The sequence below is a fragment of the Heterocephalus glaber genome, unplaced genomic scaffold (genome assembly GCF_053883595.1).
Source record: "Heterocephalus glaber isolate CG9 unplaced genomic scaffold, H.glaber_assembly_v1.0 deba00001504, whole genome shotgun sequence".
Lineage (NCBI taxonomy): Eukaryota > Metazoa > Chordata > Mammalia > Rodentia > Bathyergidae > Heterocephalus > Heterocephalus glaber.
Genome location: NW_028258324.1, coordinates 226880 through 244630, shown reverse-complemented (window position 1 = coordinate 244630; position 17751 = coordinate 226880). Strand labels below are relative to the sequence as shown.

General features: G+C 42.0%; 1 protein-coding gene and 1 long non-coding RNA gene across 7 annotated transcripts in view; one reads left to right on the top strand and one right to left on the bottom strand.

Annotated features, from left to right (window-relative positions):
- The window catches only part of G3bp2 (G3BP stress granule assembly factor 2), a 71719-nt gene that overhangs the window by 36566 nt on the left and 17402 nt on the right, over positions 1 to 17751 (bottom strand). The window lies entirely within an intron of this gene.
- Positions 1 to 17751, top strand: part of LOC106008819 (uncharacterized) — a 38947-nt gene that overhangs the window by 9561 nt on the left and 11635 nt on the right. For 2 of the 5 annotated variants that reach the window (XR_015440771.1, XR_002393128.2), the window contains exon 4: positions 2197 to 2253. This is a non-coding gene — a long non-coding RNA (uncharacterized LOC106008819). Of the gene's footprint in view, positions 1 to 2196; positions 2254 to 5861; positions 7689 to 10089; positions 10650 to 17751 lie in introns of those variants that run through there. The other 3 variants (XR_001183008.3, XR_015440770.1, XR_015440772.1) reach the window with 3 other exon arrangements.

Sequence of the window (17751 nt, the reverse complement as noted above, 5' to 3'; positions counted from 1 at the left end):
ACCATTTCATTAATTTTTTCTTTGATCTTTGTAATTTCCTTCCTTATAGAAGCTCTGGGTTTTGACTGTTCTTGTTTTTCTAAGATCTTGAGATGTATCATTAGGTTACTGGGGCACATTTTGTTTTTCTGATGTGGGCATTCATTCTTATAAATTTCTCCTGTAGGACTGCTTTCATTATGTCCCATAATTCTGGTATGTTGTACTGGCATTATCATTTAATTCTAGGAACTGTCCTATTTCTTCCTGAATTTCTTTTTTGATCAGCTCTGGCTTGAAATTCACTTTGTCTGAAAGTAGGATAGATACTCCTGTTTGTTTTCAGGTTCCTGTTACATGGAATATTATTTTCTATCCTTTAATTTTTAGTCTACAAATTTCTTTTTGTGTTAAATGTTTTTCTTGTATACAACATATTGTTGGATTTTATTTCTTGATCCATTCTAATCTGTGTCTTTTGATTTGTGAGTTGTTCATTTACATTAATAGTTATAATTGATAGATACTGACTTATTCCTGTCATTGTATTAATTTCCTATTGTTGTTTTGCTTTCTTTCTTTTCTTTTCTTTTTTGCAGTACCGGGGATCAAACTTAGGGCCTTGTGCTTACGAGGCAGGCATGACACCACTGAGCTAAATCCCCAAACTTTGTTTGCCTTCTTTCCCTTGTATTTAATTATTGTTCCTTCCTGATGTATTCATTTCATTGAAACTTCTGGTATTGTTAGCTTCACTGTCTCCTTCCAGAATATCCCTGAGAATTATTTGGAGTGTTGGTTGGTGGTCATGAATTTCTTTAGGTTTTTCTTTATCACGGTAGTATCTTATTTCTCCATCAATTTTGAAAGATAATTTTGCAGGATATAACAGTCTGGGTTGTAAATTGTTTTCTTTAAGAGCTAGAAACATATCATTCCAGGCTCTCCTTGCCTTTAAGGTTGTGTTGAGAAATCTGTTATGATAACTCTGATATGTTTTCTCCTCTGTCAGTGATTCACTGCTTTTCTCTAGTAGCCTTTAAGAGTCTGTTTCTGTATTATACTTCTGGCTTTTTAATTATCATGTAGTGTGGAACGTGTGTGTTTTCTGATCATAGTTATTTGGGGTTCTATCTGTTTCATTTATTTGTATGTTAAATTCCTTTTCCATGTCTGGAAAGTTTTTTATTACTTGTATGAAGTTTTTTATGCCCTTTGTGCTGTCTAATGATTTTTCCTTAATTCCAGTTACTCATAGATTAGTCCTCTTTGAGTCATCTAGGAGCTGTTGGATCCATTTTTTTCTGTTCCCTTGATGTTCTTAGGGTATCTCTCATTAATTGATCATTGACCACAGCCCTGTTCTCTAGTTCTGACATGTCTATGCATTGGTTGCTTCTGCTACTCTACTTTCCATCATGTTTTTAATCTCTTGGATTTCTATTTGGAACTTTCTTATGGATTCCATTCTTTTCTATACTGAGCATTCATGTTCTGCATCTTTCTTTAGCTCCACTAGCTGTTTATTAATGTCTTTTCTAGACTTACGGATCATTTGTTTCACTACAGTAATTATGTGATTAGTTATATTTTCTTTAAACTCTCTAAGCACCTTGTAGAACTGTTTTACCTTCATTAGTATCCTTTCAGACCTATCTGCTATGTAGTTTATGATTTACTGTCCTTCACTACACCCTGTACCAATTCTGGAGGAGTTGGGAGTTTTGTTTTTTTTTTTTGGTACTGGGGATCGAACTTGGGTCCTTCCGCTTGCAAGGCGGAACCATTGAGCTGAATCCCTGGCCCAAGGAGTTGGGAGTTTTGGGAGGCATGTCGTTGCCTTATTTTTTCATGTTTCTGATTTTTTTTGTGTGTGGCCTAGTGCCCTGTTCTTTGGGAGGGAGCCACAGTGTTATTTATGACCCCACCCCCGCTGCTGAAAATTCATGTTTTGGCATAGAGAGAAAACCAACTGCCCACTACTACTGTGGGACCTTTTCTATGGTAGTAAATTCAGCAACAACAGTGGCATCAAATGTCAGTTGGATACTGACAAACCCTAGGATCCACTCATGAACAGCCCTTCACCAAAACAAAGAGGACTCTGATTTTAGAAGACAATTAGACTCCTCTTATATTGACCTACAGCAATTCACAGTACTGATTTCTGCTGGGTGTTGGCAAACATACCATGAGGCTAAATGCCTTCTTTTTCAGGACTGCCCCCTCTGATGATTACTCACATGGAACCTGGCCTCCCATGGCACAATACAGGTAGGTCCTGGGATCTGGCCCCAGCACAGATCAGTGATGACATTTTTCTCAACAAAACAAAACAAACAAAAGAAAAACAGATTCAATCACCAATAGTAAAGGAGTAAAATTACTAGAATTATCTGATTGCTGGTTTTTATGATAAATTTCAGCATAAAGTACTTACCTGACATTTTAATTTACAAAGTTTTTCCTCTATACCCTCTCACTGGACCATTTTCAACTGTACTGAAAGTTAAAGGATGAATCAAGGTCACACTGATGGAGTCGATAAGACGTGACTACATGCATGTTCAGTGGTTGACCTCCTCAGATAAGGAAGTTTATGAAGACTAGCCGTGGAAAGATAGGCAACTCCAAGTCCTTAAAGGATATTCATTTTTTAATTTTTAAAACATCTGAGGCTTTTTAGCCAGGGTCTTTCTACATAGTACAGGCTGGCTTGAACTCGAGGCAATCCTAGTCTTCTGAGTGCTGGGATTACAGATGTATACTACCATGCTCAGCTAGGATGTTTTACTTTTTAAAATTTCATTAGTCACCACAGAGTTTTAGATTTATTTATTTGCAGTACTGGGGGTTGAACTCAGGGTCCTACAGATACTAGGTAACTTGCTTTACCATTGGGCTACATCTCCAGCCCTTTTTATTTTTTTTTGAGATAAGGTCTAGCTACATTGCCCATGGTTGGCATGAACTTGTGATCCTCCTGCCTCAGCCTTCTAGAATGTGGGAATGACATGTGAGTGTCACCATGGATGGCTCTTTATAAATTTCAGAATAGTTTCAAACACATTATCTTATTTCTGTTTTATAAGTAATTGACAAAATAGGCAAGCTTCACAAGGCTAAAAGTGGCCAATATAGAAAGTAGCTCAGGGTCCCCGACTCACATCACTGTGCCATGCCCAACTATGCAGACATCCTGGTGAAGACACATTCTTGGAGAATGGTGGGGCTCCCTTGGGATGCAGTGGCCTCCTTACGAAGCCTGTCAGTGAACAGAGAACCCAGTCCCTGAGCAGGATGAATCTGTCCTGTCTTAGTTACTTTTCTTGTTACTGAGACAAAATACTTGACACTCAAAGTTAAAGGAGGAAAAATTTATTTGGCTCACAGTTTGTAGAGATTTCAGTTCATAGTTGGCTGGCTCCAAGGCAGAGGAGAAACAATTCATGGCAGGCAGCAAGGCAGCAAGCAGCAAGTGACAAGTGGCAAACAATAACTTTCTCTCTGTCCTTTATATTCCATCCAAGTTACTCATCCTTAGGGTGGGGCACCCTCAGTCCTAACCAGAACCACTCCAAACCAATCAGTGAACTAATTTAGTAATCACACACCCTTGATCCTAGCATCACACACTCTAAATCCAGCCACCTCTGAAAAGCCCCATCTATAACTGCATGAGGCTTTGGGGGAACAACTAGACATAAGCCATAATACGTCCTTTCAGAGCCTAGAGGAGGGGGCTTGAGATGCCTGGAGAAAGAATGAATGTTTTCTCCCTGATCTTTTCTCCTTCTGTCTGTGTGAGGTGGAGCAGGTGAGGGCTGGAAGAGTGTTTTCCTCCCTGTTTCATAATTGGGAGTCTGGGAATGTGCTACGCACCATAAAAGTACAGAGATTACCTGCACCGCCTGCCCATTTCACTGTTTCTTCAGAATTCAGAGAAAATCACATCCAGAAATCAACATACACTGCAAGTGCCTGAAGGGTTACAAGGGCAGCTTCTGTGGCCTCATGAATTGGGTGGGCCTACCTGATACTCATGGAGCTGTGGCTGCTAATATCACGTCAGGCTGAATGATCTCAGGGAGGTAGAAGAGCTAAAGGCAAAAAGAGGAGTTGCCTGGGGTCCAGACAGTGACTCTGAAAAGACAATGTAGAGAGTTATCTCACCCTGCCCAGGGTGAACTGTGTATGCAGACAGGCCTTGTAGGCCACTGCTAAGCTGCAGGTGAGCAGTCTCCATTTTCAGCCAGGACAGGAAAGTGTCCGGGTATCTAGGCCTCTCCTCCCTGACTCCCCTCAGTAGCATGGAGAAGCCAGGCAGCAGGTTATTTTGTTTCTTGGGAAGGCCTATGTCTCTGTGAAATGGGATGCTGTCAATTTTTCCCCTACAGATGAGGCAGTGTTGGGGTCCCTGGGCTGGGAGTACATTGGAAAGTCCCAGCATGAAACAGGGCGCCAATTACCACTTCCTTCACTAAGTGCTTCAGTGATGCTGGTCGGGTTCATTCATTTCTCTGACCCTCATCTTCTCCTGGAAGAAGTCCACCCCAGGGTGGCTTGGGAGATGACCAGCATCAGCATAGTTTCTGGCCCAGGTCCCACGAGCATGACTCTTGCATAGACTGTAACTGAGTGACCAACTACCCAGTAAAGTCAAAGTCACTGACAGCTGGCCAAGTTGCCTACCTCCACCCACTCGTCACTCTTCCAAATTCAACACTGGTTGTCTGGCAGAGTAGAGAAGCCATGGCCTGTGTCTTTGTCTTAATCACAGTCACCTTCTGAAGGAGGGGAAAGGATACAGTGCCTTTGGAAACAAATTTGTTTCCTTAATTTTTTCAGCAACCACATTATAACACTACTTAAAGTAGTTGAAGACCAACTATGCAACTAAAGGATACTCATCAGGAGACAGAAAAGATGGAGAATCATTGTGAAACTTCTGACTGGAAAGAAATTTCCCTAAGAAATTACACAGCTGAAAGCTGAATGTGGTGCTGCATACCTGTATTTCCAGCACTCTGGGAGGCTGAGGACGGAGGATAGCAAATTCCAGTCCAACTTGGGCCTTTAGTCTCAAAATAAATAAAAAGGGCTGGCTGGGGGTGTGGCTCAATGTGGAGACCCTAGGTTCAATGCCCAGTACTGCAAAAAGGAGTGTGTCTGTGCTGGGGATGTGGCTCAGTAGTACAGCAATCCTGGGTTCAATCCACAGTACATCCAGCAGGACAAAAAAAGAAAAAAAAAAGAAATTAGGCAGCTGACAGGCACAGTGAGAGCTTTGGTTTTGTTCTCCCTTCAGGGTATAGCCAACCTCCTCATTTCTGTCAGCATCAGCCCTGTGTCCAGTCTCACAGTTCCAGGGCTGCTTCTGGGTGACCACAGATACTGAAGGGTCAGCATGATGTGGGAACCTCCTTGGGAACAAGATGCGGTCCAGACCCTAGAGCATGATGCTAAACTGCCCCGGGTCTTGGAGGTTCCTTGTGAAGGGAATGGAGCTGAGAGTCCCTGTTCAGAGGCAATGTCTGCACAGGAAAGCAGGCCAGGGAAGAGACGGGCATAAAGCAGCCATATCAGAGCACAGGTTTTATTTTGTTTGCTTCTTTTTGTCCCCTCCTCTAAGCCACCAAGAGCTCTAGGGCATCCAAGAGACTTTCAATCCTTGTAGTAAAGGAGTAACAAGCCCACTGCAGACAGGCAGGTCTGCCCACGCCCTACCCAGGTCGCGAGTCGCAGGGAACATGCTGAATCAGCCCATTGCAGACAGGCAGGTCTGCGCACGCAGTATGGAGGTCACGAGTAGCGGGGAACACGCTGAATCAGCCCATAACAATGCACTAACCCCCCCCCCCCCCCCCCGCTCTGCTGTACAGCCACCTGGTTCCACATTACAAAGACGCAGAGGACAGTGGACCACCAGACCACTGTACTGAGTCCCGCCGCTCCCGGCCCAGAGGGCAGAGAAGCTCAGCTGGTCCCAGAACCCGGAAGGAAGCTCCCTAGGGAAGGTGAGCCACGTGGGCGCCAGAAGCACCCCCCCCCCATGGAAATGAGAAAACACTTAAGGAAGCCTGAAAAACAGAGTTCCAGATCACCTACAGCAACCCCAAAGGGAAACAAGATGGAACAATCTGATACTCAACCACCTGGACTCTCTGAACTGGCAACAAAAGAGGATCTGGGAAAAATGAAATCAGAAATAATTACTCAGATAACAGCAAAGATTTTGCTCATGGTGCAAGACATGATTAATAAATCTAGAGAGGACAGAAAAAAAATAGAGGCTCTGAGGAACATGATGGAATCCCAACATAGGAAACAAATGGAATCCATAAAACAGATTTCCAAGAGATTAAAAACTGCATCGAAAGTCTGTGCAGCAGAATGAACCAATGTGAGGATAGAATTTCACATACAGAAGATAAGATTGCAATTAGTGAGGAGGAAAAGAAAAATTGCTTTAAAATTGTAAGGGAACATGAGAAATCAATCCAGCAGCTGCTAGATGATGTTAAGAAGAATAACATAAGACTGATTGGAGTCAATGAAGAAAGAGAGTGCAGATGACATAAAAAATCTGTTCACAGAAGTGATGGCAGAAAACTTCCCAAGGAGGGGAAAAGAACTTGACATAAAGATAAGTGAGGCATATAGGACTCCAGCTAGCCTTGATCAAAAAAATTTATACATAGGCATATAATAGTTAGGATTCCAGAAATCCAACAGGAGAACAAAATTCTACAAGCAGTGAGAGAAAAGAAACAAATCACATACAAAGGAAAGCCCATCAGAATCACAGCAGACTTCTCAATGCAAACCCTCAAGGTAAGAAGAGCTTGGAGTGATGTATTTCAAGCTCTAAAGGAAAACAGCCTCCAACCCAGATTGATATACCCTGCAAAACTATCTTTCAAAATTGATGGAGAAATAAGATACTTTCATGATAAAGAGCACCTGAGGAACTTCATGAATACCAAACTGGCACTCCAAAAAATTTTAGGCAATACCCTAGGAAAAGACAATGAGGATCACAACCCCAGGAAACCCAGCAGAATGAATCCATTGGGTGTGACAAATTAAACGCAAAGCGGGAGAATCCAACAAAAAAAAAGTCATGACAAGGCTTTTAAAACTTTTGACTTCATCTCCCTAATGAGTGTATAATTCAATCTTATTATTGTACTGATTAGTATTTTTCTGATTCTAGAGTTGCACACCATTCCTCGTGCTATACTATTTATCATCTTCTTATGTCTACATTTTAATTGGGTTGTCTATTAATGAGCTCTAAGAATTCTTTATATATTCTGGTCATAGGTTATATGCATTGTAAATATGGTCTCTTTAAGGACTACTTTTCATTTTAATGATGTCATTTAAAGTTCTAAGTTTTGATGGAATCTCATTTATCAATTTTTTTCTTTTATACATCATGTCTTTTGTATCCTAGGTAGTTCTTGCCTACCCTGAATTCATAAACATTTTCCCTTATAATTTCTTCTTAAAGTTTTATACTTTTAGGCTTTCTTATTTAGGTTCATCAATCCCTTCAAGTTATTTTCATGTATGGAAAAAGAGTTGAGGTTAATTTTTTATATACGGATACCAGGTGTTCTAGTGCCATTTGCGGAAAACACTATCTCTTCCTTGGCTCTTGAATTGAGTTTATATTCTATAAAATGCTAATGTTAAATAATCTTTCAAAACTCAGTGGATCATATATGTGTGGTTCTATTTCTAGATTCTCTGTTTTATTCAAATGATTTATATGTCTTTCCTTACACCAACACTGCCTTGATTACTGTAGCTTTAGAAGAAGTTTTAAAATTAGGTACTAAATGTCTTCCAACACTGTTTTTTTTTTTTTAAAAAAAAACTTTTCTAGGTCCTTTGTACTCCTACATAACTTTTAAATTTCAATATACAATTCTTTACTTATAGCAAATATATACAGGCCTGAATTTTTATATATACCTTGTGTTTTCTAATCCTGCTAAATTCAAGTACAAGTTCTAGGGGCTCCTAGAGATTTCTTAGTATTTTCTCTGTAGATGATCATTTCATCTACATGTAAAGATTTTGCTTCTGCCATGCCAATCCTATCCTAGTTGTGTCATTTTATTGCCAGACTATTTTGGTGGGGACTAGGTTTCAAAGTATAATGGACAGATAAAGAGTAAGCAAATCTGCCATTGTTCCCCACCTTAAGGAGAAAGCATTGTATATTCTCCATTTATATAAGGCATTCTCACTGGAAGTATGGAGTACATCTTTAATCTGTTGAGAAGTTTCTGTTCTACTTCTAGTCTCCTGATAGCTTTTACCATGAACAGCTGTAGAATTTAGTCCGATACTTTTTCTCCAACTAGTGACAGGATCATATGGCTTTTTCCTTTCCTCTGTTAAAATGCTGACTTTTGGGGGTGGATCTTCCAATGCTGAACCAACACTGCCATCCCTATAACAAAAAAACTTTCTACATCCTACCAGATCTGACTTCCAATAGTTTTTGTTGTTAAACAAATTTCTATCTATGTTCATACATTTTTCTTCTATTATCTTTATCCAGTTTTAGGATTAGCACAATGTTGAGTTCCTAAAATGAAGGGAGAAGTGGTCCTTCTTTTTTCTGCTTTAATTGTTTGATATAATTTATCAGTTAAAATGTTTATGAGCCTCCTGTTGTCATATAGGTAGGTTTTCAAGCTAGGAATATACTTTCTTTAATAGGTGCTATTCAAATTTTATATTTCCTCCAGAGTTAGTTTCATTAATTTGTCTTCCAAAGTACTTCTTAGAAGTTGTCAAATTTATTTCAAAACAGATTTTTGTAATATGCTTTCTATATCCTTTTAAATTCTGTAAAATCTGTGGTAATGTCTCCTAGATCTTGATATTGTAATTTTAAAAATGTATAACTGATATTGTGTAACAGGAAGAAAAGGTCTAAAAGAGCAGGGGAATTGGGAGAGGTAGGGGAAGGGAAAAAAGAGAAAGGAAAAAATATGAGAAGAAAAAAATGGAAACAAGGTCTTTGCAAATAGGGAAGGGTGGAGGTGGTGAAGGGAGGGCAAGGGAAGGGGAAAAAAAAATAAGAACCAAGAGACTCATGTAATGGTACAAGATCACAATGATGAATATAACTGTATTGCATACCGAAAATGTACCAATAAACTTAATGGGGGAAAAAAAAGAAAGAAAATAAAATATTATATGTATCTTGGGGGGAGGTACTGGAAATTGAACCCAGAGCCTATTTTTTTTTTTTTGGTACTGGGCATCAAACTTGGGACTTTGCGCTTGTGAGGCAGGTGGCAGCACCACTGAGCTAGATCCCCGGCCTTTTTTTTTTTTTTTTTAGTCAGGGTCTTGCTAAGTTGCCCAGGTTGGGCTCAAAAATGTGACCCTCCTGCCTCAAACCTCCAGAATGCTGGGATTTCAGGCACGTGCCACCACATCCGGCTTATTACATGTATTTTAAGATAAACTGGTCTCATTTGCAAATGGTGACAAATCATCCTCAAAAACCAGAAGACAAATCACCAACTTATCAAAACAAATCTTATTTATCAAATAATGTCTTTCAGCATTTTATCACATTCAATAATTAGTTTCCTTTTGGCTAGTTTTGTTTGCTTTAGATACCTAAAGGTTTGTGTGTGTGCATCTGCATGCAGATGAAGTGATCTGTGCCATTTCTGTCGGTAGGTAAAATTCTCTCACCCAGTTTTGGTCAATGCCAGCCCTTGTCCAAATGGGCAGTGGACAACATGGGTTCAGGAGTCAGACAAACTTGTTCTCAAATGAGGCTCTGCCGCTTCCTACCTATGTGATTGCAGGCAGACTACTAACCCTTCTAAGCCTCAAATTTGTGCAGTAGAAAATAGGGAAAGTAACAGTATCTGCTCACTATGCTGTTGTGAGGAGTCAATAAAATCTCCCTTGGAAGGAAAAAAAAAAAAAAGTAACAAGAAGCCTGGGGAGTGAGAGGGGACTTTTCTAGAAACAGAATTAGGAAAAGGTCAAAACACTAATAGGGATGCTTAAAGATTTCCAGATTTATTTAGAAAATGTGTTTCTTTAAATGTTGCTCTAAACCAGGATGGGGGCGGAGTGCTGAGGATCAAACCCAGGGCCTCAGAATGCTGACCAGGACTCCACCACTCCACCACGCTCCATCCCTAAGCTGCCGGTTCAACCTGAAGTCTCGACACATTTTGGCCGTGGTGGGGATAATGTGTGGAACCATGAACATTCTGTACAAGTGTGTGTGTCTTTGTTTTGCTAAAAATACCCGTATTTCATTCTCTTCTAAAATGAGTCTATGTCTCAAAAGGTTAAGAACCAATGATCTAAATCATGTTCTTTTTCAATATATATCCAGTTACTGCTTGAGATGTAAGCTTTATAATACAAAGAATACTGTTTTCATTAGAAGTAATATTTAACTAAAATGCTTTATTAATCAATGACCTCAGGTGACCGTAACTATGGAATGTGCCCCCCTTTCCTGGTTTTGATCTTCCATTACAGTTACAGAGGATATCTGTGTCAGGGGAGGAAAAGAAGGTTGTAGAGCACCCCCTGTGCAATTCTTCCCAAGTTCCTATTAATCTATACTTAATTTATTTCAAAATAAACTTTTTTGAGATGAGATCTTACTATGGCCTCAAACTCATGATCCTACCTCAGCTTCCCAAGTGCTGAGATTACAAGTGTGTGTGCTACCACACTCAGATTCAAAGTAAACAGTTTTTAAAAGTTCAAAAAATTAATAGGATATGGAATCTGGTGAAATTTGGCTCTTAATTTTAGCTCTGTATTTACAATTTGTATATTATTAAGTTCTTCAAGTCTGCCTCCTAGTACTATTCCCAATGCCCAGTACAGGCCTAACACACAAAGCACCATGAAATGTGAACCACATTATTTTTAGGCCCCTTGGTCACCACCCAGACATCAGTCTGCATTGGGTGACAGATGTGGTTTCTAGGGGGAAGTAAACTGTCTCCTTGGGGTAGCCCTGGAAACCTAGATCTACAAAGTAACAACGGAATTATAAACATGGCCTTTGAAAAGGAGAGAACAAGCCTGGTGCACACCTGTCATTCCCAGCACTCTCAAGAGACTGAGGCAGGAGGATCACCACAAGTTCAAGGCCAGCCTGGATTGTATAGGGAGATCATTGCAAAAAAAAAAGAAAAGGAACAAAAATTAGAGAGCAGAAAGGAGTTGATAAAGGGGAGAGAGATGAAGGAAAGGGGCAGGAAGCATGCACACACATGTACACATAGTTATAGCACAATGAGGTGTGAGACAGAGACCTGCTCAGGATGCACTGAGGTCACAGAAAGGAGGATTCCTGGCAAGGACCCCTGAGCTGCATCTTGAAGGGGAAGAAGATGAGCTGGAGCACAGGTGCACAGTTTTCTGACCACAGGGTGCTGCAGCCTCAAGCACTGCTGCAGGGGAGATCTTCACAGCAGGCGGTTCAGAAAGGAGGGAAAGGACATTTAAGGAAAAGTTGTCTTCAAGCATACTGTCTACAAATCTAGAAAAAATTTTTGCAAACAAGCATCTTCATTATAAAACATCTATTTCTGTGGTAGGCAAAGATAAGACATAAGTCCTTTAAGGCAAGGCTGAATTTCCAAAAATAAAGTACATTTGTTTCCTCACTTTTTTTTTGTAAAGTGAGAAAATATACAGTTTTTAGGTACTGAAATGCAGGACTGGCAGGTGTCTGATGACCTTTCTTATAAAATGCAGGACCTTGAGGGTCTCACCAAAAAAATTTTTTTTCTAGCATGCCAAAACAACCCAGGAGGAATTTCTGGTGCTTGGATTTGGAAGTGTTTAAAACTAACTTGTGATTCTTAGTAAATCATGATGAGTTTAATACTCCTATTCCCTTTTGAGAAGTTCATGTTTAATGACCTGTATAACCAGCCATGCAAGACCAAGACACTATATCTATCCTTGTTCATCTTCAGAATTTCAATTCCCAAGCAAATCCTTCAGGGACAGACTGTTTTCATACTGACAATGGAGGAAGCTTATTCAATAAGTCATGTGAAGAATTTTAGTTTCAATGAACCTTTTCAAATAATCTGTTCTGAAGGGGACTTAAGATCATCTTGGCCACAGGCAGTGATGTGGATGAACATCACAGATATGATGTTGGGAAGAAGACATATTCTATAATCCCACTGGTTACAAGGTTCAAAAAGAGCAAAACTAAGCTGTGTATCAGAAGTCACAAACAGTCACCTGGAAGGAGCAGGCTGTGATCTGGTGTGGTTTCTTGATCTCAGTGCTGACTACATAGGTGAGTTCAGACAGGTGGGTCCTGTATCAATAACTAAGTGTCCAGGTTACAAACCACACCACAGGGCAGGGGTGTGGCTCAGGGACAGTGTGAGCCACCATATTCAAGGCCCTGGGTTCCATCCTCAGCACCACAAAAAAGGATAAAAACAACACTCAGGTTGAGAAGAGGGAAATCAATAGGATAAAAAGCAGATTAGTAGTCGCTTAGGGTGGAAGGAAAGGACAGCAGGGGCATGGCTTCAGGAAATAGAGCATCTTTCTAGGGTGATAAACTGTTCTAAAATTCACTGGTAATAGCAGCACTCTGCTGATAATAGTAGAACTCTGTGAATATTATAGAATCACTGAATTGGGCACTTAAAGGCACATGTCTCTGATCCCAGTGCCCTGGCAGGCTGTGGCAGGAGGACTGCAAGTTAGAGCCTAGCATGGGCAATTTAGTGAGACCTTGTCTCAAAACAAAAAATAAAAAAAGGGATAGGGATGTAGTTCAGAGTGAAGGCCCCGAATACAATCTCCACACTGCCAAACAAAACAGACTAAATAAAGCCAATACTACCAGGTGGAAAATGATTATTTTCTGATCTCAACTGCTCAGTCTCTGCAATTGGTTCCTCTTTTTTCCTATCCTCCAATTCCTGAACTGCGTATCTGTGTGTGGAGTGAGCACAGGTGTGCTACACTTGCTGTAGAAGTGCTAATGCAATGATGTGATCCTGGCTTCCCTCTGTCCTCAGCACTATTCTATGGGCATCAGTTCGAGGGACAAATGTTCCTTGCAGAGGGTCCCCCGACGGGCTGCACACTGAGGTCCCGAGGACTCTGGAGCTTCCTGCCCCCTGCCTGGGTGCCACCCCACAGGTCTCACCAGCTGCCATGTGCTGGAACTGAGGTAGCCCAACTTTTCCTTTTGATGGTGACAGAGATGGAACCCAGGGCTTTCCACACTCTGAGCACTCGCTCTGTCACAGACCCTAGCATCTGAATGTTTAAACCAAACTCCAAGACAGTTTGCATATTGATATGTCACCTAAACACACACAGTCCCTGAGTGACTCTAAGGTCAGTGACGGCTGAGGATCACTGATGCAGTGCCTTCCACAAAGATCTGGAAAACTAAATTCTCCTCTGCCATTTATCAGCTGTGTGCCCTAAGCAAGCTACTGGATTATCTCTGGGCTTTAAGTAGCACTATGTGTAGCAAATAACTAAAAAACTGTTAGCTGCCTTTTTGCTTTCCTTTCAAAAACTGGACAATTGTATTTATTTAGAGTTTTTTGTTTTGTTTTTGTTTTTTGAGGCAGAGTCTCACTATGTAGTCCAGGCTGGTCTTGAACTCACTATGTCTCCTCCTAAGTGCTGGGATTGTAGGTGTGTGCTACCATGGACAACTGTATTTTTTAAAAAGTCCTTTGTGCCACTCTCCAGTCCATTCTATTTTCTGTTGTCCTGTGCTCAGCCTTGCTCACTCCCTCACTCAAGCTGCTGAACCCTGACCACCCGAGCAATTGGAGCCCGGCCTTGGCTAACCTCCCAGGATCTGGGTCTCCACCACCTGAAACCTGGCTTGGGACTCTGGCGCTCCCTTCTCTGTCTGTGTGGCTGCTGAGAGCCTGCATACCACGCAGCCTGCAGGAGGTAGGATCTGAATGGTGGAAGATGGGACTCAGAGAGCAGGCAGAGCTGAAGGTGAGCATGGGGGCTGCAGTCTGTGGCCCAGCCTGTGCCTGTTTCCAAGGCATGGGGCTGGGGTGAAGCTCGGGGGGACAGCATTTGCCTGGCTGTGCAAGATCCTGATTCCGATCCAAGCACAAAAGCAACAAACAAACAAACTGTTCCAGAACAGGACATTCCAAAGTTAGACATTACACATCCAGACCTGAACCTCCAGCCTCTCCTGGAGAGATTGACCTGGTGATAACAGAACCATTTCCAATTGGGAATATAGGGAGGAGGCACCCGCTCTGGTTCTGCAGCCCCCATTGCTGCCCTTTCTTTACTGCCTAGCCTCCCCAGGCAGCTGAGCGTTTGATCCTTGCCACAGGACCAGCCCTCCCTGTATTAGGTGTTTAGCAATTAGTAAATGAATGGAAGGAGCCAGGCACAAGAGCACATGCCTATGATCCCAGCTACTCAGATCTTTCTTAAAAAGAAAAGGGGAGGGGACCACACATGGTAACACATGCCTGTTAACATTTTAGGACAATGATGCAGCAAGATTGAGAGTTTGACCCCAGTCTGGGTGACTTAAGACTGTCTCAAAATAAAAAAAGGGCTGGGGATGTAGCTCAGTGGGAAGGCCCAGTAGATTCAATTCCCAGTACTACGGGGTGAGAGGTGGGGGACTAGAAGGCAGATGGGCTGAAGGTAAAATATGACATCTAGAAATACCAGCTGCAGGCTTTTCAGCAGTTTTATCACAACTAAGGGATGAAGCAAGTTAAGTACATAGGACACAGAAGGGCAAAACCTGGAGATGGTATGATGGCCAAGACCCAGTGCCTATCCTGGGAATGGCCTCAGTTCCAGGCCTAGCCACAGGACACTGGACAGCTGGGACATAGCTCAAGGGAGCTGGGCTGAGAGGAAACAAACTGGGAAAGGATGCGGCAGAACTGATCAGCACCTCAGGGCCCTGGGCACAGAGGCATTGGACCCAGAGAGAGAGCTGTTGGGAAGACAAATAGAAGCAATGGGTCCTCAAGGGAAGCTCAGGCTGCGTGCTTCATGGCCAGCAGTGAATTCTCCATGTACACACTGGGGTCTTTCCCACAGCTGCTGATTGTGCTGTCACTGAGCCCTACCTGTGGCTCTGAGCCTGAAGGGAACAGGGCCAAGAGAAGCCACAGAGAAGCAGCGGCCCTGAGCCAAATAGTCTGGGTGAGCACAGCTTGCAGGGATGGTTCCCAAATTAGCCAGACAGGTGCGTGTGGCACTCAGGAAAAATGTCAGGCTGGATATGGACACCGGGAGCGGAGAGGGAAGCTGAGGAAAGAGAACTAGGGGCATGGACAACTGAGGAGCCCCATGGACAGAGGAAGGGAGCACTATGCAGTCAAAGATGCAGGAGAAATCACAAAGTGGGCAAGTGAAATGAATAAACATTTCTCAGAAGAAGTGCAAATGACCAAGAAATACATGAAGCAGTGTTCAACGACACTGGCTGTTAGAGAAATGCAAACTAAAACAACACTGAGATCTATCTTACTCCAGAAAGAATGGCTATCATCAAGAAATCAAATAACAACCAATGCTGGTGAGGCTGCAGGGCATGGAAGGAACCAGTCTACATTGGTGGTGAGAATGTGAACTAGTACAACTATTATGGAAATCATTACAGAGATTCTTCAAAATACTAAAAATAGAAATTCCATTTGACCTAGCTATTTCCCTTTTAGCTATCTTCTCATAAGAGTTAAAGACATCATATTACAGTGATACATCCATATTCACGTTTACAGCAGCACAACTTGTCTTAGTAAATCTTGGAAGTGGCCTGTATATCCACTAATGGATGAATGTGGTATTTTTACATACAATGGAGTACTATTCTGCTATAAAGAAAAATAAGTCATTTTTAGGAAATGGATATACCTTAAGGTTATAATATTAAGTGAAGTAAAGCAGACATATAAGCTTAGATATCACATGGTTTTTCAAAGATTAAAATATTAAGTGAAGTAAATCAGACATATAAGTTTAAATAGCACATGGTTATTCAAAGAATAAATATAGAGCAAAATAAAAGACAGATAATAGGAGGGCTGGGGATTTAGCTCAGTGGTTCCACCGCCTGCCTCGAAAGTGCAAGGCCCTGAGTTCGATCCCTGGTACCAAAAAAAAAAAAAGACAGATAATAGGAAATAAGAAGATAGATCAAAAGAGTAGGGGACCACGAGATGGAGGGAAGGGGCATGGATGGGAAGTAGGGGATGGAAAAAGGAATCAAGATGTGTCATGTACTTGTACCAACTCCCTGTGAAGAATATGATCATTAGGTACTACAAACCTACTAACAAAAATAAAAATAAAAAAAAAGACAAAGCTGCAGGAGAAATATCTGAGTAGAATAGTCATTTAGCATTGAGAACCCAAGAAAGCCCTCCTGGACTGGGGATTTAGCTCAGTGGTTAAGCCACCTGTCTTGAAAGTACAGGGACTCGAGTTCAATCCCTGGTACCAAAAAACAAACAAACAAAAAAAAAAAAAAAAAAAGAAGAAGAAAGCCCTCCTGGGTAAAGAAGGGGTGGCTAGCAGTTACCCCCTAGAGACACAGAAGAACAGTATCCAGGATCTGGCTGGTGACCTGCAAATGAAGAGCTTCCCAGAACTCGATGGCCAGTGGATATCAAGGGGTTACCTGAGGGGCTGGCAAGGAAGTCAGAGAGTAGAGTTCAGGCCCTGAGCCTGGGGCTGTGTTTGTGTTGGCTGGGACGTTGCTAGGCTCTGGTCAGCACAAGCTGGACACGGCTCCCTGGCCACTTTCATGTCTGCACTCAGAGAAATCATGGATCACCTGTTCAGACCTAGGCCCAAGCCAAACTGCCCTTGCCCTGGGCCTTCTGTCCGAGGTGGAAGCCAGGCAGCTTTGTCCCCTCTGGGGGCTGCCACACTAAGGTTAGCAAAGATCATGGAGCCCACAGGCTTGGGAACGAGGAAGGGCACTGAGCAGCAGGCTGCTGAAAAGAAGGGCTGGCCACTCCCTTCCTCTTTGTATCTGTCTGCACCTTCCAATGCCCACTGGCCTTGGCAGAAAATCTTCAGTTGATAAATGAAGCAGACATAGCAGGCATTGTGCCAGGCGGCAGTGTTGTCACTACAGAGGACTAATTTGGCTCATGAATGGCAGTGCGCAGCCCGCTGACTATGGATGCAGTCCTCACTTACAGGACCCTGTTCATGTCCATGGAAGGGCAGGCAATGTGCAATGCGACTCAGAGTGCTCTCCACATGTGGGTTCTCAAATACACTCATTTAAGCAGCTACAAAATGGTTGTTCTAATAAAGACAAGATGAAGGAAAGAGAAACAGCTTCCTTGAAAAGTACAGAAAAAGGTACAGGGGCTGGGGTTTAGCTCACCTGTGGAGCACCTGTGGAGCACATGTGAAGCTCTGGGTCCAATACCCAGCACAACCACCAAAACTGTTCAGACTTGATTCTTATCCCTTTAAAAAGTGGATAAAAAAAGACAAGTGGATCAGCCTTTCCTGGGTACACTGCACAAAAAAACAGCCTTAGAGAAAATTATTTGTGAAAACATAAATCATAAAATTAATGTATTTTGTTGAAATATTTATGGGAAAATGTATCTAGATTTGTTTTAAAATAATAAATAATACAAGGAAGAATGGGTGAGGGTATGGACAAAGTAAGAGTAGCCTGGAGTTGGTAATTATTTCAGCTTGGGGATGAACAGATGGAGATTTAGTACA